Source organism: Oncorhynchus tshawytscha, linkage group LG32 (genome assembly GCF_018296145.1).
Source record: "Oncorhynchus tshawytscha isolate Ot180627B linkage group LG32, Otsh_v2.0, whole genome shotgun sequence".
Classification (NCBI taxonomy): Eukaryota; Metazoa; Chordata; class Actinopteri; order Salmoniformes; family Salmonidae; genus Oncorhynchus; species Oncorhynchus tshawytscha.
The window spans coordinates 956392-980070 of NC_056460.1; the positions used below are offsets into that span (position 1 = coordinate 956392).

Below are 23679 nucleotides of genomic sequence, written 5' to 3' on the forward strand. Positions count from 1 at the left end.
GGATCGTCACAGGTCATACGCGTCTGCAGCTGGGGGGGGAGCGGGGGATGGGGGGAGGAAAGAAAGGACGCGTGCGGATTGTACGGATGGCACAGGGGAAAAGAAGGCAAGAGAAGAGGATGGAAAGAAGGAAGAAATGAGAAGAAAGAGGCGGGAAGAAGGAAAGAGTGGAAAAGAAGAGGAGAAGGAAAAGAAGGCAGAAGAACGTAAAGGAGCGGTGAAGGGGACAGTGGTGCGAGAAGGAGTGGAAGAGGGAACGGGGACAGTGACGGAGAAGGAGGGAGGAGTGGAGGTGGGAGGGGAGGGGGTGGGAGGGGGAGATGGGAGGGGAGGGGGGGGAAGGAGTGGGGGACAGCCTGCCGGGCTTCCTCGAGGTCGAAATGAGGGATTTGGTGGAGGAGTTAGCGGGGATGGGACGTTGTGTCTCCCCGCTACCTCCTTCACCAAAGAAGAAAGGGATGAAGAGGGGGAGCTTGGCAGGAAGTGAGAGGGAGGGGGTGGGGGGGGGGGGCTAAGAGAGTGGCGGGGGGGGAGGGGAGGGTAATTTGTCCTCCCGGTTTGCCTCAGCCCCTTGCATTTTAGTGGATGACTCCAGTGAGGGGTCGGTGGGCTGTTTGCTAGAGGGATCCCAACTCCTGTTTGAGGAGGTGGGGTCCCCTACATGCAGCCCCGAGGCAAACAGGGAGGGGGGGATGGTGGGTGGGGAGGGAGGACCCAACACACTGCCTGGGTCATGGGTTGGGATGGAGGACGGGGGGGCGTCAGGAGAGGAGAGGACGTCCCCGCCGGTGGAGATGGACCAGGGGAGCATCGGGTGAGTCTCCTGTTTTTTTTTTGGTTTTTTTATTTTTATTTGTTGTTAATAATTAAATGAATAGTTCTGTTTCTTTTTTTAGTCTAAATGTTAGGGGGTTAAGGAATAATGTTAAAAGGAGGGCGGTTTTTTGTTATTTAGAGGGTGTGGGGTTTGATTTCTGTTTTTTACAGGAGGTTCACCTGAGGGATGGTGGGGATGTGTGTAGATTTAAGAGGGAGTGGGATAAGGGGGAATCTTTTTGGGGCATAGGAGGGGTGCACTCAACAGGAGTAGGGATTTTGTGTGGGCATAGAGAGGTTAAAATAGAGAACACTTTTGTAATAATGCAGGGTAGAGTTTTGGGGATAGATGTTAAGTTTAGAGAAGCTAGATATAGGTTAATTGGGGTGTATGGGCCACAGGTGGCGGCAGACAGGAGGGAGATGGTGGACTGTCTGGCGCCCCTGTGTGTTACAAACAGGCACTTGGTGATAGGAGGAGACTTTAATATAGATTTAGCGGTAGGCGGTGATAGCAGTGCAGGTGCCATCTCTGGGCTAATGGCTTGCCATGGTCTGGTTGATGGTGGCCTGCACACTACTCCGGCAATGGTCGGTCCTACATGGCGCTACTCCAGGGGGGTTGCGCGGAGGCTCGACTACATTTTTGTATCCAGGTCTTTGGGTCAGTTGTCTGGGCGGCTGTTGCCTGTTTTCTTCACGGATCACGACGGGGTGTTCCTGCAGGTGGGGTCGCCAGTCTGCCTCTTCGGTAGGGGGTACTGGAAGTTAGATCGGGATATACTGGAGGAGCAGGCTTTCGTTGACGCATTTTTTTGTTTCTTTCGGAGGCTTGACGGCCTCCAGTCCATGTGCGAGGGTGTGTTAGAGTGGTGGGATTTAGTTAAGGTGAGGATTAGGGCTTTTATCATAGGATATTGTAGAAGGAAAAAAAGGGAGGAAAGGAGGGAGGTGGATCGTATCCAAAGGTTAATTGAACTCGAGTACGAGGCAGGCAACCTCGGCGGGTCGATTGACTGGGAGAGATTCGCAGCCCTAAAGGCGCAGCTCAGGGAGCTGCAGGAGCAGAAGGCTCGAGCTTTCCTGGAGCGTGCGCATAGTGGCTTTCTAGAACATAATGAGACTTGTTCCGCTATGTTCTTTAAGTCGGTTAGGGCCAGGCAGAGTAGGAAGGTAATGCATGGAGTTAGGGAAGAAAATGGTAGTATAGTAAGTAAACCAGAGGAAATGGTCAGGGTGACAACTGATCATTTCCAAGGTTTATTTAAGGAAAGGGAAATAGATGTAGAGCAGGGAAACGTGTTTTAGAACACTTGTCCCTGGGGTGCCAGAGGACATTAGAGACGTGATGGAAGCCCAGATCTCACTAGAAGAGGTTGAGAGCGCTCTTAGGAGGATGGGAAAAGGGAAGGTGCCTGGGATGGATGGGCTGCCGGCTGAGTTTTACCTCAAGTTTTGGGGTATACTTGGACCAGTGGTTCTCGAAGTCTTGAAGGCCATCCTTGAGACGGGGGTCCCGGGGGGATCAATGGCTGTTGGTGTGCTGTCACTTCTTTATAAGAAGGGGGAAGCAACTGACCTTGGCAACTGGCGGACATTGACCATGCTGTGCGTAGATTACAAGATTCTTGCAAAGGTTTTAGCAGAAGGTTGCGCACAGCCCTTCCCTGGGGGTTATCCACGAGGATCAGACGTGCGGGGTAGAGGGTTCCGCTCTATAAGATGGAACCTACAGTTGATCAGGGATTCCATCGCTTGGGTTGAAGATAGAGGGCTGCCTTTAATAGTAGCAGCTAGATCAGGAAGGAAAGCTTTTGATCGCGTGAATAGATCTTTTCTATTCAGGGTGTTAGGTAGATTAGGATTTGGGGAGAAGTTTATAGGATGGATCCGTACTTTATATGTCGGAGCGGGGTGTCGAGTTAGTGTAAATAGTCACTTAGGTGACGTTTTTGACCTCTCGTCTGGGGTCAGGCAGGGATGCCCACTCTCGGCTCTCCTCTTCGTTCTGTACATGGAGCCTCTGGGGGCTGCCATTAGGGCAGACACAGGGGTGGAAGGCTTGTTGATCCCTGGAAGTGGTGGGCTGGACGCCATTTTTGTTTCTTTCTTGTTAGCGGAGCTTGCTCAGCCAGTGATACACCCGTCCGGTTACCTCCTGCGGGTGTTCTTCTCGTATCAGGCGAGAAGCGTAATGGTGTGGTCTAACACGGGTCCTCGGGCGGAACAGCTGCCGTGGCACTTTGGTCATGCGGCCAAGTGGCTGCGTGCGCACCCCGAGGTTGAAGTTCCCCGAGTAGGTTTAGACCACAGGCACCTGTACGAGGAGGTCAGGAAGGCAGGGAGTCCTGCGCCCGTAGCGGGCATCTCGTCAGTGGTCTGGGAGGGAGTGCAGGCGCGGGGCCTGGACAACGGGCTCAAGGACCTGAATTGGTTGAGCCTTCATAAGCGTTTGCCGGTACTTTCCATCTTGTACCGGTATAGTTTGGTGCGATCCCCCACCTGTCCAAGATCTGCTTGTGGCAGGGAGGAGACTGTGCGCCATTCCTTCTGGGACTGTGCCTTTGCCGGACTAGTATGGGCTAGGGCACGGGTGATGCTAGGTGTGGTTAGGAGTGATTTTGTTTTGACATGGGCTAGGCTAGAGAGAGGCGTAGGGAGAGCAAAGGGAACGGATAGGGACAGGTTTCTGCTCTGGCTTCTCATGAGTCTCTTTAAAAGGGACTGTGGGAAGCCAGGAAGAATTTAGTCAAGACAGGGAGAGATTGGGGGTGGAAGGGATAGTGAGAAGGGTGGAAGGTGATTTGAGGGGGAGGATGAAGAGGGAGGAGAGGAAGTGGGGGAAGCATGCGGCACAGGAGAGGTGGAAAGGGGGTTTAGGGCTGGGAGTGTTAGAGTGAGTTTGGTAAGGGGATAGATTAGGGAAGGGGAGATAGGGAAAGGGTTAGGTATTGGTTAGGTATGACGGGGAGGGACGATGCTCCCCTGAGGTTTGTTTTTGTTTGATGTTTTTGTAAATAGAATTTTATTAAGAATGAATGAGATTTAGGATTTTGTAATAGTATGAATGGTTTTGATTGTAATAAATTATTTTAACCACTTTTTTTGGTTTGTGTCCTGTTTTTATTTTTTATCTTTATTTAACTAGGCAAGTCAGTTAAGAACAAATTCTTATTTTCTTATTTTCAATGATGGCCTGAACTGCCTGTTCAGGGCAGAATGACAGATTTGTACCTTGTCAGCTCGGGGGTTTGAACTTGCAACCTTCCGGTTGCTAGTCCACCACTCTAACCACTAGGCTACCCTGCCGCCCCAGCCGTGTTTTTTTAAATTTTGTTTGCCTCTTGTGCAGTTTTAGTGGGTCTCATGGTGGGTGTCTTTTAGGTCCCAGTTGTTGTTACTAGTCAACTTCCAGTGGACCCCCACCCATCGTGTTTTTCAGAGCCCCTTCGAAACCCCACCTGTTTAATTGTGGTTGTTGTCAGTGACTCTTTGTTAGTCCCTCCTTCTATTTAAGGGACATTTCTGTTTTTTTCAATGGAGAACGTAACAAACAATGTAGTAAAACAAGCTTTTATTTTGGGTTGGATTTTGCATCATATTGTTAATATTTTAATCAATAACATTTAGAATGCTTAAAATGCTCATTAATCTTGTTTTTTATCCTCTTATGTTTCATTGTGTAGTAAATTAGTTTTTTTTCTTTTTTTCTTTCTGTGAAGCCATGTCTGAAATGTTCTGTATAAATCAAGCTTGATTTGAAAATATTTGCTGAATGAATCCAATGACCGACCAATCAACAGACTCTTGCAAAAGCAACACATATTTGGGGAGGCAGGTAGCCTAGTGGTTAGTGTAGGGCCAGTAACTGAAATTTTGCTGGATCGAATCCCCGAGGTGACAAGATAAAAATGTAATTCTGCCCCTGAACAAGGTAGTTAACCTACTGTTGCCTGGTAGACTGTCAATGTAAATGAGAATTTGTTCTTGCCTCGTTAAATACATTTTACTTTTTTTTTTTAAACAAAAAATATTTATCTTTGTATTAGTATGAAAAACAGTATAAATGAAGTATTTAAAAAATAGTGCATGTTGAAATCAACAATACATCAAAGGATTCAACTATTAAACATTGAAACAAACAAATGGATCAAACAAATCAACCCCACTTTTCCAGCCTGCTGAAGGCGTGGTGGAGTGGTAAACACCACCCCCGGCTCTACCAGAGGCTTGAGGTGGTCTCCACAGCTCTGCTTATGTCATGTTCTGTGGCCTTGCTGTTCCATTTCTTGACCGTCCCTGCAACACAGAAAGAAACACATTTAGTCATTTAAAAAAAACACTCAAAGTAATGGATATGGAGCATCTATGGCCTCAGTTTCACCTGGCACATCAATGTGACTTCTGTCATCTGATCACTCCAAGCTGCATTAGGTTCAGATCAACCAGGATGGGCCTTGGACATAGTCTGGACACAGTCAGGCCACTGAATATAAATAAGCAATGTAAAGAGGTGGGGAAAAGTACCTTCTACACAAATGACCTTCATAATAGCAAAGAAAAAATGTGTGCCTGAGGGGTGAGAAATTACACCAATATCAGTGGACAATTTGCACTAATGTAAATCAACATATAGATGATGGAACATATTCCCTTTTGCTGACGTGATGAACCACTAAGGGGACATAAATATTTACCATCTAAACCATGTGTGACCTCTCACCTCTCTGGCTGTAGAAGTGTTCTTCCTAACCAGTCCCTCAACAGCTCTCTGACTGAACTCCACCCTCACTGGGTCTTCAGAGGAGAGGAAGGCTAAGGAGGGATGGAAGGATGAATGGATCAGTCAGTCAATAAAGTGTCGAGCTGCTGTCTTTGCTGTCTGACAAAATCACTATTTTAGTAGTTCATTAACGTAAATAAGGCTTTATGACTGCTGAATACCAACTATCAATCACTTAGATCATGTATTTTCAGGTAGCGATACATCCTTGGGACGTCCCTAGCCTGTTGACGTTGACATTTAAAATGGTTAAGGTCGGGGTTAAGGTTAGATTTTAGGGTTGGGATGTCCCAAGGATCCCTGATAGCATTGACCATCATGCATTCTTCTGTTTCTTTTACATAGCAGGTGTCAAATAAACAGACAAGACAAATAGGCATGCAATGCATTATGGTCATTGTAGTTCAATTATATCAATGGCTGATGGAACATATTCCCATTTTATCTTCCTTTATTTAAATTGACAAGTCAGTTAAGAACAAATTCTTATTGGCAATGATGGCCTAGGAACAATACCTTCCTAGACAATGTGCTGGACTCTAATTATTTATGTGGCCCATGGACCCTGTGTAACTTTAGGAGAAAAAAAAACTTTTCTCCATGGACTGCAGGCGACAGGCTCAGGACACGGTTGATTGGCTATCAGACAAGGTTCATTACACTGCTAGCTGGCATGACTGCTTTGCTGGATTATACTATAGCTGAGATCCCAATACCCATGTCAGATAGCTTACTGACAGATCAATGAGGTCAGATCCCAATACCCATGGAGACATAGCTTACTGGCAGATCAATGAGGTAAGATCCCATATAAACATAGCTTACTGACAGATCAATGAGGAAAGATCCCATGTAAACATAGCTGACTGACAGATCAATGAGGTCATATCTAAATACCCATGTAAACAAGTGTTCTCGTTATTACCAGAGTGACATTGTTTTTAAGTTGTTATTTGGGACAGGTATTGACCTCAGATGTGTCAATATGATTTGTTAGATCTTTTTATATGTCTAAGCCAAGACGTGTTATATTTTGTATCTTGCTCCCTGACATGGTGGGTGTGTTGGCATCAGGACACAGGTTATTGGTTTTGTTTTTACTTGCATCATATCAGGATGGGTTGGTAGAATGTAGAAGTATGTTTTAAATTCATACTTATTACAAATCTGCAGTTGTCTGACTATTATATTATTACTTAATGAAAGAAATGTACAAATGCACTTTTTGACTGGAAATAAAATAAACATTTATCTGCGTAAGCCACTCCAGTCAACAGATGGCGATGTGCGTCGTTCAGGCGATGCTATCAGCATGACGTATGATCTTGGAAAGTCTACACATTCTAGTTATCAGACTCACATGGAATTCTTGTGCAATTTAAATGTTTAAATATGAAATGTGATTTTAGCTTCTAAATTAGAGAATTGTTTTCAATAAGTAAACTGGGCTCAATCACTGGCCACGCCCAAGTGAACAGACATTGGTTGAGAACTATGAAACACGCCCTTCTCTCCCCCACTACAAAAGTCCGTTGACGGAAGTCAACCTCATGTTTCAGATGAGGTATCCATACGTTTAAAAGGGCTCATTTCAACCCTGGAGATGACGATCACCACGCTGGAAGGATGAATTTCGACTACACCAGCCAGAATACAGTACGAGCTGAGTTGAGGCAACTTGGTAAGAACTTTGAACTCTTATTCACTGAAGAAGAAGTGATACATCCTAGATGTTGAGTTTTCAGCTGTAGCTGTAAATGTACGTGGCCTAGGAAAGGACAGACAATCTCCTGAGAACGACAGGGTACAACGTATCTGTTCTACGACACTACGACCAGACAGATTCTACAAGGGACGAGGGCGATCTCTGCTGGGCAAACCAGTCTTCCATCTTCGACCCGTCATGACACAGGTACAAGAATGTCAATATACTTTTATAATATTCTACAGGAAGGCCGTCCAGGTGATTTCCCTGCTTTCATAGATAAAATGGCGTCTCTAACCTCCTCTTCTGTTATAGTCCAGTCCAGGTCCTCTACCTGGCTATCTGATCATTTAGGTAATTCTATGCCAGACAAAGAAGTGTCCATATCTATGGGGCTGAACAGGAGGATGTATATAAATATTCATAATAACATTAAAACACACTGTTAATCTCTTTGGATGAGGTCACCATCTTAGTGTCCTTCTCAATGGCTGGAATTACATTCCAAGTGTTCTGCATGTTTAGTTGTCTTGCTTGTAGCCTGCCTGTCTTCTCACCTCCCTCATTAAACTGGTTCTAGGTCTAAACAGAGCATATTCTGCCTTCTTGTTCTACATTCTGTGCATCTGAAATTGGAATTTGCAGGCAGTTTTGAAATGTGCGATCTGTGAAATGTCCAAATCCCTTTCCAGACCACATATCTGTTTCTAATCTTTTCACTGCTTCAAACCTTCTCTCTTCTTTCTGGACGCATGTTATTTCCCCTCTAATACACCAGAGCCTACCATAATACATGTTATAGAGGTTCCCACGCTGTGTTATTTCCCCTCTAATACACCAGAGCCATAATACATATTATAGAGGTTCCCACACTGTGTTATTTCCCCTCTAATACACCAGAGCCATAATACATGTTATAGAGGTTTCCACACTGTGTTATTTCCCCCGCTAATACACCAGAGCCATAATACATGGTGTAGAGGTTTCCACACTGTGTTATTTCCCCCGCTAATACACCAGAGCCATAATACATGGTGTAGAGGTTCCCACACTGTGTTATTTCCCCTCTAATACACCAGAGCCATAATACATGGTGTAGTGGTTCCCACACTGTGTTATTTCCCCTCTAATACACCCGAGCCATAATAGTTGTTATAGAGGTTCCCACACTGTGTTATTTCCCCTCTAATACACCAGAGCCTACTATAATACATGTTATAGAGGTTCCCACACTGTGTTATTTCCCCTCTAATACACCAGAGCCTACCATAATACATGCTTTAGAGGTATCCCACATTGTGGACATCCTTTCAGTTGAACCCATGTTGATCTGCTAGTGACTGGCTAAATATCTCATGTTGTAATAGCATGGTGTTGAGTCTAAATCTATCCTTCCTCTGCTAGTGACTGGCTAAATATCTCATCTTGTAATAGCATGGTGTTGAGTTTAAATCTACCCTTCCTCTGCTAGTGACTGGCTAAATATCTCATCTTGTAATAGCATGGGGTTGAGTCTAAATCTACCCTTCCTCACACTTTCGGAGTTTATACCAACATGTAACTCTACCATAGCATGATCTGTGAGGGCGGCGGGCATTGAACATTATCCCAGTACACACCTGACTGCAGGACATTGAGGAAAATGTTTCATTGAGCCAGCTGATGGGCCCTGGGCAAATCTCTTGTACTGGAAGTACTCTGACCTGACTTCCTCTGGTGTAATCATGCCATAGTCAAGAGCTCCTTGTAAAAGGCAACCAGACTCCTCAGCTCCTCCTGACCATACTGACTGAAGGCCTCTCTGACTAAGAACCACACAGAGACATGCATTTTGTAGTCGGTTTAATAATACTTGTGAAAACTGACTTCAGGTGATTGAGGGATCTAGTCTTGATTAAACGTCATAGGAAGTTTTATCATGTGGAGGTTTCAATCAGGTCTCTGTTCAATTAAAAAATCTGTTTGTCTTTGACAGGAGAGAGACCAGACTCTCCTTCTGACAGCAGGAAGAGTCCTTCAGGGGAACCAGACCCTGAGACGTCCAAACCAGCAGGACGACATCGCTGCTCCGAGTGTGGAAAGAGTTTTACTCAGTTAGGGAGCCTGAAAACACACAAGAGAATACACACTGAAGAGAAGCCTTACCACTGCTCCTTGTGCGGAAGGCGTTTTAGGTGGTTATGGAGCGTGGAAAGGCATGAGAGGACACACACTGGAGAGAAGCCTTACCACTGTTCCCAATGTGGAAAGAGTTGTACCCAGTTAGGGAGCCTGAAGGAGCATGAGAGAATACACACAGGAGAAAAGCCTTACCAATGTTCCCATTGTGTAAAGCATTTTGCCCAGTTAGGAAACCTGAACCAGCATCAGATGACACAGACAGGAAAAAAGACTTACCACTGCTCCCACTATGCAAAGAGATTTACCCGGTTAAGGTTCCTGAAAGAGCATGAAAGAATACATACAAATACACAGGAGGAGAAGACATAGCACTGCTCTCATTGTGGAAATACATTTTTCCAGTCAGAGGACCTGAAAACACATGAGAGAATAGAGAGTCTGTGTTCTGACTTGTCTTTTTGACTGAGAATGTGTGTTTTTGTTTGGGCTGTCAGACTTGAGATAACTTTTTGTAATGTTAGTGTACAATTTTTTTTATTGCAATTAATCCATTGTCTGAAATGGTTAAAAACACACTGAAAACATCCAAAATACATCCTGTATACCACTAAAATCTACAACGCCATGTAAAAACAAGATGACATTGTAATGTTTTAAAATGGTATAACTGCCTTTGTTTTTGCTGGACCCCAGGAAGAGTAGCTGCTCCCTTGGCAGGAACTAATGGGGATCCATAATAAACCCCAGGAAGAGTAGCTGCTCCCTTGGCAGGATCTAATGGGGATCCATAATAAACCCCCAGGAAGAGTAGCTGCTGCCTTGACAGGAATTAATGCTGCTCCATAATAAACCCCAGGAATAGTAGCTTCTGCCTTGGCAGGAACTAATGGGGATCCTTAATAAACACCAGGAAGAGTAGCTGCTGGCTATATTTGTCTCTCTTTACTCTCGGATTCTAAAATGCTAATTAGCATCAAAGTAAACGACATGCAAGACTACAAATCCCTGCAAGCTCCTGCATGTCATCTCTAGCCGACACCTTTTACACAACAGTTCACTGAATTGTTCATTGAAATAAATTTTGACAATTTAATCATTGCTACATTAAGGCCTGATTGGTGGAGTCCTGCAGAGACGGTTGTCCTTCTGGAAGGTTCCCCCATCTCCACAGAGGAAATCTGGAGCACTGTCACAGTGAACATCAGGTTCTTGTTCACCTCCCTGACCAAGGCCCTTCTCCCCCGATTTCTCAGTTTGGCGGGGCTGCCAGCTCTAGGAAGAGTCTTGGTGGTTCCAAACTTCTTCCATTTAAGAATGATGGAGGCCTCTTTGTTTTTGGGGACCTTCAATGCTGTAGACATTTTTTGGAACCCTTTCCCAGATCTGTGCCTCAACACAATCCTGTCTCAGAGCTCTATGGACAATTCCTTGGGACCTCATGGCTTGGTTTTTGGTCTGACATGCACTGTCGACTATGGGACCTTATATAGACAGATGTGTGCCTTTCAAATCATGTCCAATCAATTGCATTTACCACAAGTGGACTCCAATCAAGTTGTAGAAACATCTCAAGGATGATCAATGGAATCAGGATGCAACTGAGCTCAATTTCGAATAGCAAAAGGTCTGAATACCTAAGTAAATACATTTGCAAAAATCTCTAAAAAGCTGTTTTCACTATGCTTTGAATAAGGCTGTAATGTAACAAAATGTGGAAACTGTGAAGGGGTCTGAATACTTTACTTTTCTACTGCAGTTTTGTACATGATCAAATCAAATCAAAGTTTATACACTGTCATGTGATACGTGATATAGAAAGTCCAATCTTAGGAGAGTACATGGGAGGCACTATACTGTGTGTCTGCGGGTGTCTATCAGGGCAAAACCACTGATACAGGTGCCCCTCCACTCTCTGGTGGAATGGATGATGTCTACAGAGAAACCTAGATTCAAATACTTAGATTTGTGTGTATTGGGTATATGTTGTGAAATTATTAGATATTACTTGCTAGATATTACTGCACTGTCGGAGCTAGAAACACAAGCATTTTGCTACACCCGCAATAACATCTGCTAAACACGTGTATAAAATGTAGTTCTGTAGTTCAGAGTGAATAAAATGTGATTCGATTTTGATTTGAAACAATCATCCTATTTATCAAAGGTGCTTTTGGCTGTGGTCAAAATAACAACAAAGGATTTGAATTTGTTACAAGTCCATTTTGATACAGAAACACGAAACCATGATTTAGATTCATTAAGAACAAGTTGATTGACAAAGTCATGAAAAATTGGAAGAATTGAATAAACCACATTTTCACTATGATAAAAGATATGCCTCTGGGGTCAAAATGATCCATGTCAGAAGTATAGGGTGTAAGGTGTAAGGTTTGTTTTAATTTTTCACTCATTAAACACGAATCAATCAACACATGCTTATCTTTGAACGACTTTATATAATATTAAACTTTTATGAAATAAATGAAAAATAAACGTTTGGTTCCTCAGCTGCGTTTCCCACTCCAGTCAGCAGATGGCGATGAGCGTCTTTTAGGTTCAGGCGACGCTGCCAGTGTGACGTATAATCTAGTGGACGGGACACTCCAACCACAACAGCTGGTCAGACACCTCGGTAGCTTTCTAGCAAACACAGCTACAACATTCACGCTCTTTACACTGTTTTGGTGTATATTAGTCGCTGTGTATTAAACACACTTCTGTCGTATGTACTTGTTGGCCCATTTAATTATATATTTACGTTGTTTGTCAGCTAGCTGGTTTTCTCAGTTAGCTTAGAACTAGGCTAGTCGCTAATGCTAGCTAGCTAACATCCCCGACCATGAGTTCACAAAGCTACTCTCCTCCTGATAAAGAAGAGGAGGTCTGCTGGACGGAGAAAGTAACACTCGTTAAAGAGGAGGAGGAAGAGAAAGATGTCACACTACAAAAACAAGTAGAGGGTGAGGCTGTTACCGTGAAAGAAGAAGAGAAAGCCGTTTCAGTGAAAGAAGAGGAAGACACGTTCAGAGTGAAAGAAGAGGAGGATGTTACATTAAAAGAAGAGGAGGAAGAGAAAGAGGAGGATGCAGTTTTCAGAGTGAAAGAGGGGGAGGGGGAGATGACTGTCACATTGAAAGAAGAAGAGGTTGGAGATCTGTTTAACACCAGTAAGTACCGTCTCTGCAGTCGTTGAACCAATATGCAGGAAAGGGGTTCTACACTTTAATGTTGTTCTGTAGGAATGGCTGAAGCTACACTGTAACGTGTAGAACATCAAGAGTTGACCATCAACAAAACGTTAACAATTGATGAAATGCATCCAATGACAATACCTAAAATACTGTAGTCCTCAATATATCCTATTAGATTAGCCCAATATGTAATCTTAAAGGGACAGTCAGCAGTTGTTACATCCATTTTGGGACTTACACATTAATGATATGAACCCATTGTTTCCTGAAGAAATCACTTATAAATGCCTCATGAGCTTAGTTCAACTGTTGTACCCCATCAGAATATAAGCTTTTTTTTTACTCCAGTGTTCGTCCGTTAATATAAACAAACACTGTTTTCCCTCAAAACATGGTTAAAACTATAATGTTGATATCATGGATGGTTGCATTTCTCCAGCCCCATCTCTTAGCTTTTTACCAAAACGGGCGGGGAGTACGCTTTGTTATTGTTTCTACTGCTGGCTGCTGCTTTAAACAGCTTCTTCAGGAGTGGTGTCCCGTCCACAGGAAGGTTGAGCTAACGTATGCTAATGCAATTAGCATGAAGTTGTAGGTAACAAGAACATTTTCCATTACATAGACATATCTGATATTGGCAGAAAGCTTAAATTCTTGTTAATCTAACTGCACTGTCAAATTTCCAGTAGCTATTACAGTGAAATAATACCATACTATTGTTTGAGGAGAGTTCACAGTTTTGAAAATGAAAAGTTATTAATGAAGAAATTAGGCACATTTAGGCAGTCTTGATAGACAATTTTGAACAGAAATACAATGGCTCATTGGATCAGTCTAAAACCTTGCACATACACAGCTGCCATCTAGTGTACAAAATCTAAATTGCACTTGGGCTGGAATAATGCATTATTGCCTTTCTCTTGAATTTCAAAGATGATGGTACAAAGCAAAATACATCATAATGTTTTTTTTCTTCTTTGTGTTATCTTTTACCAGATCTAATGTGTTATGTTCTCCTACATTCCTTCAACATTTCCACAAACTTCAAAGTGTTTCCTTTCAAATGGTTTGAAGAATATGCATATCCTTGCTTCAGGGCCTGATCTACAGGCAGTTAGATTTGGGAATGTCATTTTAGACGAAAATTGAAAAAAGGGGCAGATCCTTAAGAGGGTTTACCGTTACTCCTCAAGGTCCAAAGACTGTATGTTTTTCAGAGGGCGACTGGCTCTGGCTGCCAAAATAGCCAAATATTCCATCTAAATGTGAATCGATTCTCAATTGCGATACATTTCTAGAAACATAAATCTCTGTACTTTCATATCACATCAAAAATAATTTCACATAATACTTTCATATCACATCAAAATAATTTCACAATACTTTCATATCACATTAAGATAATTTCACATAATACTTTCATATCACAAACATAAATCTCTATACTTTCATATCACATCAAAAACAATTTCATATAATACTTGCATATTACATCAAAATAATTTCACACAATACTTACATATCACGTCAAGATAATTTCACATATTACCTTGCATATCACATCAAAATCATTTCACATAATACTTTCATATCACATCCAAATAGGTAACCAGTAGCAACGCCCCAAACAGTCCTAGATGGCAGCAGTGCCTTGCGGTCGAACCAAATTAGTTTCTCATCATCTCTCCTTCCTTCAGGCTTCTTTTTCTTCTTTGGACTTTATATGGCGGTTGGTAACCAACTTTAAGGTGGGTGGTAAGTGTGTACCTCAGTGTGGACCTCAGTTCATCTTTCAATCACCCACGTGTTCTCCTAAAAACCAATGAGGAGATGGGAGAGGCCGGACTTGCAGCGCGTCGAGAGTCACAAATAGAAGCAAGTTGTAGTTTAGCGCCTGGTTACGCAGGAGCTTGTTGATGCGCGCAAGCAGTGTGGGTGCAATAATTGATTAACATGTATGTGTACATTTATTTTGCAATGCTCGCGCACGCCACGCAAGCATTGTGGTCAGCATGTTAGTGGTAGAGCGTGATCACCCCCTGGACTTGTGTGGTTCTCATAGTTTCCTGATCACAAACAACAAGTTATTCTTGGGTTTGCTTGTCCTGTCTTTAGGAATGAGTAAGATGGCTAAAAATGAGACCTAGACGATGAAGGTTGAGCCAGGTTCAGGATAGCTACCATGAAGCCCAAGGGAATACAGAGATACTCACATTTGTTGTCTTGTATGTCTCGGCTAGGTGAATGATTAGGCTGCCCTCGCTCCAATCAGTTCATGTACAAGACTAGGGGATGTCTGGCACTGTCAGATTCTCTTGACAATCGTGTTGTTTTCTGATAGTGACTTCCTCTCCTGGGTGCCCGTACCTCGGAGAAGTCTGAGTTGTGGGACACGGAGATGGATTGGGTCTTTGGTCGGATCAAACTAGTCTTGAAGCTGGGCGGTATACCATATTTGACTATATAACAATATTGACGAATGGACCGGTTTGGGTTTTTACTTTACCTTCTATAAGGGTATTTCAATGTTTGCTTTGTTAAATGTGATGTACCCCAAAGACAAAAAATGTTAAGGAACCTGGGAGGGGGGGGGCTCTACATTCAGTGCTCCCTGTAGAATTCTGGCTGTAAAGTCTTGGAGATCCAGAAATCTATTTGCCGCCTTCACAATGATGTCAAGCTTCTCAGTTTTTTAAATTAGTATGACTAGTGCAATTTCTCACTTGCTCTATAAACACAACAAAGTCCACCTTCTTCACTATTAGTGTGTTGGGATCCTTCTCCTGCATGGCTTCACTGCAGACTGTGGGACATTCACTACCATCTCCTCTCTACTCACTCCTTCAGCTATTTTCACTGCCTCCACATAGGAGACCTGCTGGATGGGCCTGATCCTAGCTACTGCGACCTCCTTCATCCGTACAGGGCACTCCGGGAACGTGATTCCCATCACATTTACAACAACATGCTTCATCTGACTCTTCAACTACAGCATATTTATTCATTCGACAAACATTTTCCGCGTGTCCCAACTTTAACAATTGCAACACCGCAGCGGCTTCTGTACATAGGGTCTCACCGCATATCTCACATACCCAGGTTTTACATCAGATGGGAGAAGCAGTTCACCAAACAACAATAAAACCTTACATCTATCATTCAATTTAATGGACGTGCGTCTCCCTGGAAGGTTATCCCTAAACCACCCAGCCTCTATGTCCAACGCAACACCAGATGACACTTTGAACCGGTGCCCTACTCTGAAAATCATAGCCTTCCACATCATACGTCCACATCTTGTTGAGTCACAGAGCTTTATCCTTTTGCGCTGTTGACACACGAAATCAGCATCGGTTCGAGTGACTGCTCACGGTCACTCGAACCGATTCCACTTTACCCAATTCATCCTTCACCATCTTTGAGACCGTTAACAGGTCACCCACAAAAACATCCTTGCTGATGATTCCCACTCCGACCCTAAACTGCTGTTCATTACCAACTTTAGCCTTTTTCACTCCACTGTTATTCACCATCGTCCACTCACTCTCACCAACTGTACAGAGTCACTGTTCTTCACCATCGTCCACTTAGTCTCAACAACTGTACAGAGTTAATGTGCAGGGGTACCGGTTAGTTGAGGTAATATGTACATGTAGGTAGAGTTAAAGTGACTATGCATAGATGATAACAACAGAGAGTAGCAGCGGTGTAAAAAGGTGTGGGGGGGGGGCAATGCAAATAGTCTGGTTAGCCATTTGATTGGATGTTCAGGAGTCTTATAGCTTGGGGGTAGAAGCTGTTTAGAAGCCGCTTGCCGTGCGGTAGCAGGGAGAACATTCTATGACTCGTGTGACTGGAGTCTTTGACAATTTTTAGGGCATTCCTCTGACACAGCCTGGTATAGAGGTCCTGGATGGCAGGAAGCTTGGCCCCTGTGATGTACTGGGCCATTCGCACTACCCTTTGTAGTGCCTTGCGGTCAGAGGCCGAGCAGTTGCCATACCAGGCAGTGATGCAACCAGTCGGGATGCTATCGATGGTGCAGCTGTAGAACCGTTTGAGGTTCTGAGGACCCATGCCAAAACTTTTCCGTATCCTGAGGGGAAATAAGTTTTTCGTGCCCTTTTCACAACTGTCTTGGTGTGCTTAGACCATGTTCGTTTGTTGGTGATGTGGTGATCTGCCCCACTACAGCTCCGTCGATGAGAATGGGGACGTGCTTGGTCCTCTTTTTCCTGTAGTCCACAATCATCTCCTTAGTCTTGATTAGAGGTCGACCGATTATGATTTTCCAACGCCGATACCGATTATTGGAGGACCAAAAAAAAGGTTGATACCGATTAATCGGCCAATTTTTACATATATATTTGTAGTAATGACAATTACAACAATACTGAATGAGCACTTATTTTAACTTAATATCATACATCAATAAAATCAATTTAGTCTCAAATAAATAATAAACATTTAAATAATGGAAAAACAAAGTGTTGGAGAAGAAAGTAAAAGTGAAATATGTGCCATGTAAAAAAGCTAACATTTAAGTTCCTTGCTCAGAACATGAGAACATATGAAAGCTGGTGGTTCCTTTTAACATGAGTCTTCAATATTCCCAGGTAAGAAGTTGTAGGTTGTAGTTATTATTATTTATCTCTATACCATTTGTATTTCATATACCTTTGACTATTGGATGTTCTAATAGGTACTTTAGTATTGCCAGCCTAATCTCGGGAGTTGATAGGCTTGAAGTCATAAACAGCGCAATGCTTGAAGCGCAGCGAAGAGCTGCTGGCAAATGCACAAAAGTGCTGTTTGAATGAATGCTTACGAGCCTGCTGATGTCTGCCACCGCTCATTCAGACTGCTCTATCAAATCATAAACTTAATTATAATTTAATTACACACAGAAATACGAGCCTTAGGTCATTAAAATAGTCAAATCCGGAAACTATCATTTCGAAAACAAAATGTTTATTCTTTCAGTGAAATACTTAACCGTTCCGTATTTTATCTAACGGGTAGCATCCATACGTCTAAATATTGCTGTTACATTACACAACCTTCAATGTTATGTCATAATTATCTAAAATTCTGGCAAATTAATTACGGTCTTTGTTGGGAAGAAATGGTCTTCACACAGTTCGCAATGAGCCAGGCGGGCCAAAATGTTGCATATACCCCGACTCTGTTGCAAGAGAAGTGACACAATTTCCCAAGTTAAAAGAAATTCATGTTAGCAGGTAATAGTAACTAAATATGCAGGTTGAAAAATATATACTTGTGTATTGATTTTAAGAAAGGCATTTATGTTTATGGTTAGGTACACATTGGTGCAACGGCCGCTGTGTGGAGGATCAGCGTGGTGGATTTGTTGTTATCTACCCTTACAACATGGGGGAAGCCCATCAGGAAGTCCAGGATCCAGTTGCAGAGGGAGGTGTTTAGTCCCAGGATCCTTAGTTTATGATTAGGTACATTGGTGTACAGTGCTTTTTTCGCGAAAGCGCATGTTAAATAACCCATTTGTCGAAGTAGGCTGTGATTCAATGACAAATTAACAGGCACCGCATCGATTATATGCAATGCAGGACAAGCTAGATAAACTAGTAATTTCATCAACAATGTGTAGTTGACTAGTGATTATGTTAAGATTGATTGTTTTTTATAAAATAAGTTTAATGTTAGCTAGCACCTTACCGTGGCTCCTTGCTGCACTCACATTAAAACAGGTAGTCAGCCTGCCATGCAGTCTCCTCGTGGAGTGAAATGTAATCGGTGTCCAAAAATGCCAATTACCGATTATTATGAAAACTTGAAATCGTCCCTAATTAATCGGCCATTCCGATTAATCGGTCGACCTCTAGTCTTGATCACGTTGAGGGAGAGGTTGTTGTCCTTGCACCACACGGCCAGGTCTCTGACCTCCCTATAGGCTGTCTTGCCGTTGATCAGGCCTACCACTGTTGTGTCATTGGCAAACGTAATGATAGTGTTGGAGTTGTGCCTGGCTGTGCAGTCATGAGTGAACAGGGAGTACAGGAGGGGACTGAGCATGCACCCCTGAGGGGCCCTTGTGTTGAGGATCAGTGTGGTGGATGTGTTGATACCTACCCTTACAACATGGGGGCGGCCCGTCAGGAAGTCCAGGATCCAGTTGCAGAGGGAGGAGGTGTTTAGTCCCAGGATCCTTAGTTTATTGATGAGGTTTGAGGGCACGATGGTGTTGAACGCTGAGCTGTTGTCAATGAATATCATTCTGACATAGGTGTTAATTTTGTTCAGGTAGGAATGGGCAGTGTGGAGTGCAATAGAGATTTGTTAGGGTGGTATGCAAATTGGAGTGGGTCTCGGGTTTCTGGGATAATGCTGTTGATGTGAGCCGTGACCAGCCTTTCAAAGCACTTCATGGCTACAGACGTAAGTGCTACGGGTCGGTAGTCATTTAGGCAGGTTACCTTAGTGTTTTTGGGCACAGGGACTATGGTGGTCTGCTTAAAACATGTTGGTATTACAGACTTGGAAAGGGAGAGGTTGAAGATATCAATGAAGATACTTGCTGGTTGGTCAGCGCATGCTCGCAGTACACATCCTGGTAATCCGTCTGGCCCTGCGGCCTTGTGAATGTTGACCTGTTTAAAGGTCTTACTCACATCGCCTGCGTAGGATGTGCTCACACAGTCTTTTGGAACAGCGTAGTTTCGCTCTTCTGGTAGGCTCATGTCACTGGGCATCTATCTTAGTCCTGTATTGACAGTTTGCCTGTTTGATGGTTTGTCGGAGGGCATAGCGGGATTTCTTATAAGCTTCCGTTTTAGAGTCCCACTCCTTGAAAGCGGCAGCTCTAGCCTTTAGCTCAGTGCGGATGATGCCTTCAATCCATGGCTTCTGGTTGGGGTACGTACGGTCACTGTGGGGACAACGTCATCGATGCACTTATTGATAAAGCCAATGACTGTTGTGGTGTACTCCTGAATGCCATCGGAGGAAATCCGGAACATATTCCAGTCTGTGCTAGCAAAACTGTCCAGTAACTTAGCATCTGCTTCATCTGACCATTTCTTATTGACCGAGTCACTGGAGGGCGAGGGAGAGCTTTGTATGCGTCTGTGTGTGTGGTCCAGAGTTGTTTTCCCTCTGGTTGCACATTTAATATGCTGATAGAAATTTGGTAAGACAGATTTAAGTTTCCCTGCATTAAAGTCCCCGACTTCAAGGAACACTGACTACTGGGTGAGCGTTTTCCTACTCATTCAATTAGTTTTTAGCGCCAGCCTCAGTCAGTGGTGGTATGTAAACAGCTACGAAAAATACAGATGAACTCTCTAGGTAGACAGTGTTAACTCGAAATGACACAACAACAAGGTTCCAGTTTAACAAACTTTACTAAACCGTATGAACACACTACAAGGTAGCCATTCCCCTCAAGGCTAGGGCCATCAACAACCCAACTTCCTGCGCAGGCGCACTCTTGACAGAGTGATAACAGAAATATAGGGATACTTAAAACATGAACTTAACTGATAGTATCATGAGAGACTCTACCTCCGGCGAGCAATAGCTCAACACTTCCTTAGATATTGTGCACCAGCTGTTATTTACAAAATACATAGTCCGCCGTCCCTTGTCTTATCAGACGCAGCTGTTCTATCCTGCCGGTGCAGCTTATAACCAGCCAGCTGTATGTTGATAATGTCGTCGTTTAGCCATGACTCCGTGAAGCATAAGATATTACAGTTTTGAATGTTCCATTGTTAGTGTAGTCTTCCGCATAGGTCATCGATTTTATTTTCCAAAAGATTGCACATTTGCTAGCAGAATGGAAGCAAGTGGGGGTTTATTCGATCGCCTATGAAATCTCAGAAGGCAGCCTGCCCTTTGGCCCCTATTTCTCCGCCTTCTTAACGGGGACCTGGGCCTGTTCCCAGGAATATCGTATATCGTTCTCGTAGGACTCGTTAAAGGAAAAAAGGATTCTGCCAGTCTGTGGTGAGTAATCGCAGTTCTAATGTCCAGAAGTTATTTTCGGTCATAAGAGACGGTGGTAGGGCAACATTATGTACAAAATAAGTCAAATAATAAGTTCCAAAAAACACAATTGGTTGGGAATACGTAAAACGTCAACCTTGCTCTCTGGCGCCGTCTTAAAGACAGTTATGCCGTGCTCCACGTTGAATCCAACCTCCCTAAACAAATTGATGTTTATAATGTGTTATTGTCTACTTGATTTCCAATAGGGTCTCGCTAGTCTGTTTGGACACAGAAGATACTTAGCTCATAATGTGTAGAGAACTGTTCCTTGATGGATAGGCTATTGTACAACACACAGAACTATTTTCCTTTATTCAGGACATTTAGAATGACACCACATTACAGAGTGGGATTATTCACAAAATGATCTGGTGATCAGGTTATGAAATGTCATGACAAAGACATTTTAGTTTCCATTTTTCACCTGAAATATTAAATGATTTATAGTCCTAGGTCTATGTTATTGTTAGGTGAAGTTATGGGTCCCACAGTAGGTCATTGTTGTTGTTAGGTGACAATATGGGTCCTACAGTAGGTCTATGTTGTTGTGAGGTTATGGGTCCTACAGTAGGTCTATGTTATTATGTTAAACACTTATATGAAGTATAAAGCAGTTGATTTGCAACAATAACACAGGACGTTCAAACGAGCATTACAACTATAATCCAAAAGTAGTGTGAAATTCACTCATAAGCAACCTGTAAATGGAGGCTATTTTTGCTGTCAGCCTATGAGAACTCCCCTGAGTTTTCCCCCACGGGGGTGAATTAGTTAATAGACACAGAGCTTAATGTGAGTTTCCTTGAGTAGCACTCCTGATCTTGCACTGTAATATTCAGAATACATTGTGAAAAACTCAAATCTTTGCTCACCATTTTTGCTCCAGACAGATATACTACATCCATAACTAGTGGTTTCCTTGTTAGCAGGGAGGAGTTTCTACAACCAGATTGTGTGCTCATCGCCCTCGCGCCGCAGTTTTAGCAAACACAGAAAGGGGCTTATATTGGAGACCAAAAGTTATCTGGCACACTACTTAGAGTTTCAACAACTTTAACTTATGTCTAGCCTACAATCATCGATGTTACTATAATGTGAAAACAAGACAAAATATGACTACTGTTGCTCACTTGACAGTCTTAAGACAATTGTCAAATAATTTAACAGACTTGTTGTGCAACCTCATGGGTGCGCACTGGGCATCACCTTTTACTGTTGTTGTGGGCCTTTAACCATCTGTCTGACTTGTTGTTCACACAGGAGAGAGATGGGACTATCGTGGAGCCTCAACAACCTCATGATGCTGACGAGGCAGAGAAGAGTCTCTCCACATCAGAACACTTCAAGAAACACCAGCAGAGATCCACAGGGAAGAGAACTCGCTGCTGCTCTGACTGTGGGAAGAGTTACTCAACATCAGATTCACAAAAAATACACCAGAGAATTCACACAGGTGATAAATCTCACCGCTGCTCTGATTGTGGGAAATGTTGCAAATCTTCATCAGAACTTAAAATACACCTGAGAAATCACACAGGAGAGAAACACTGTAGCTGTGATGAATGTGGGAAGAGTTTTGATACATCTAGCCATCTTACTGTACACCAAAGGACTCACACAGGAGAGAAACCTTATAGCTGTGATCAATGTGGGAAGAGTTTTACTCAGCTAAGCAGCCTGATAACACACCAGAGAGAAACCTTCTAGCTGTACTCAATGTGGGAAGAGTTTTACTCATTCAACCAGACTGATATCGCACAAGAGAACACACAGGAGAGAAAGCTTATAGCTGTGATGAATGTGGGAAGATGTTTACGACATCCAGCAATCTGAAACTACACCAGAGAACACACACAGGAGAGAAACCTTTTACTCAGCTAAGCAACCTGATACCACACCAGAGAACACACACAGAAGAAAAACCCTATAGATGTGATCAATGTGGGAAGTTTTTTTTTTTACATCGAGCCATCTGAAGATACACCAGAGAGAAGTCTTTTAGCTGTGATCAACGTGGGAAGAGTTTTGTTACATCAAGCGTTCTGACAGTACACCAGAGAACACACACAGGAGAGAAGTCTTTTAGCTGTGATCAACGTGGGAAGAGTTTTGTTAGTACACCAGAGAACACACACAGGAGTGAAACCGCATAGCTGTGATCAATGTGGGAAGAGTTTTACAACATCTGGCTCACTGATTTTACACCAGATAACACACAGGAGAGAAATCACATAGCTGTACCCAGAGAATCTGATTAAAGATCTCTGATCAAATATTAGAAAATACATACATGAAGGAGTTGTTTCATGATATCAATGAATTAATGTCACAGTGTAGAATGTTAACACATTGTAGTAGGAGTATTTTAATAATGTCGGAGCCTAAACAATTGATTTCAGCATGATATGGATATTAGCCTCATTGGGAAAATACAGGCTCTGAATTGAAAGAGTTACTATTTATATGACTAACAAAAAGAGAGTTGTTACATTTACCACGTTGGTGACCCACTTGAATCGAAATGTAACACTTCACAATGTAGCGATCTGTTTTTTACAAATTGTCCTCTTAACAAGGGATGTACACATTACTGTGAGCGGACCAAGTAATTGGGCGTCACTCTAAAGCGGGAAGTTGGAATAAACGAGTCAGGAGTAGGTTTTCTTGATTGAACACAGTTCCCTATTGAGGGCATTTGGTCAACACATACACTCCAAAATAATCAATGAAAATCTTCCAAGGAAAAACATACATCTTCTCCAGATGAAACAGGAACACAATAGGATTATCTTTAAACTACAACAAAAGTCACGGGATTGTCACCGTCCTAGTGGTTCTTCCTGGATAGCTCCTCTCTCTCGGCCATCTTCCAGAGATAGTTTTCCCCTCCACTCTCTGCTGGTTCCATTCTCTCTCTTATAGGGGAAGGAGAGTATGTCATTAGTACCGTCAGCTGTGCTTAATTGCCTCTGGTTACCTTGTCTCCCATGCCTTGTTGGGCTACTATCCGTGATCCCAGCCTGCCCTCTGGTGGT

At 43.1% G+C, this 23679-nt stretch overlaps 1 protein-coding gene and 1 long non-coding RNA gene across 2 annotated transcripts in view; both read left to right on the forward strand.

The window, feature by feature from the left end:
• The window catches only part of LOC112257879 (zinc finger protein OZF), a 91132-nt gene that overhangs the window by 9484 nt on the left and 57969 nt on the right, over positions 1–23679 (forward strand). The gene's annotated exons all lie outside the window — the stretch shown is intronic.
• Positions 12439–22330, forward strand: LOC121841605. Its single transcript, XR_006080619.1, has 2 exons — positions 12439–12592; positions 21905–22330. It is a non-coding gene; the product is annotated as an uncharacterized LOC121841605 (long non-coding RNA).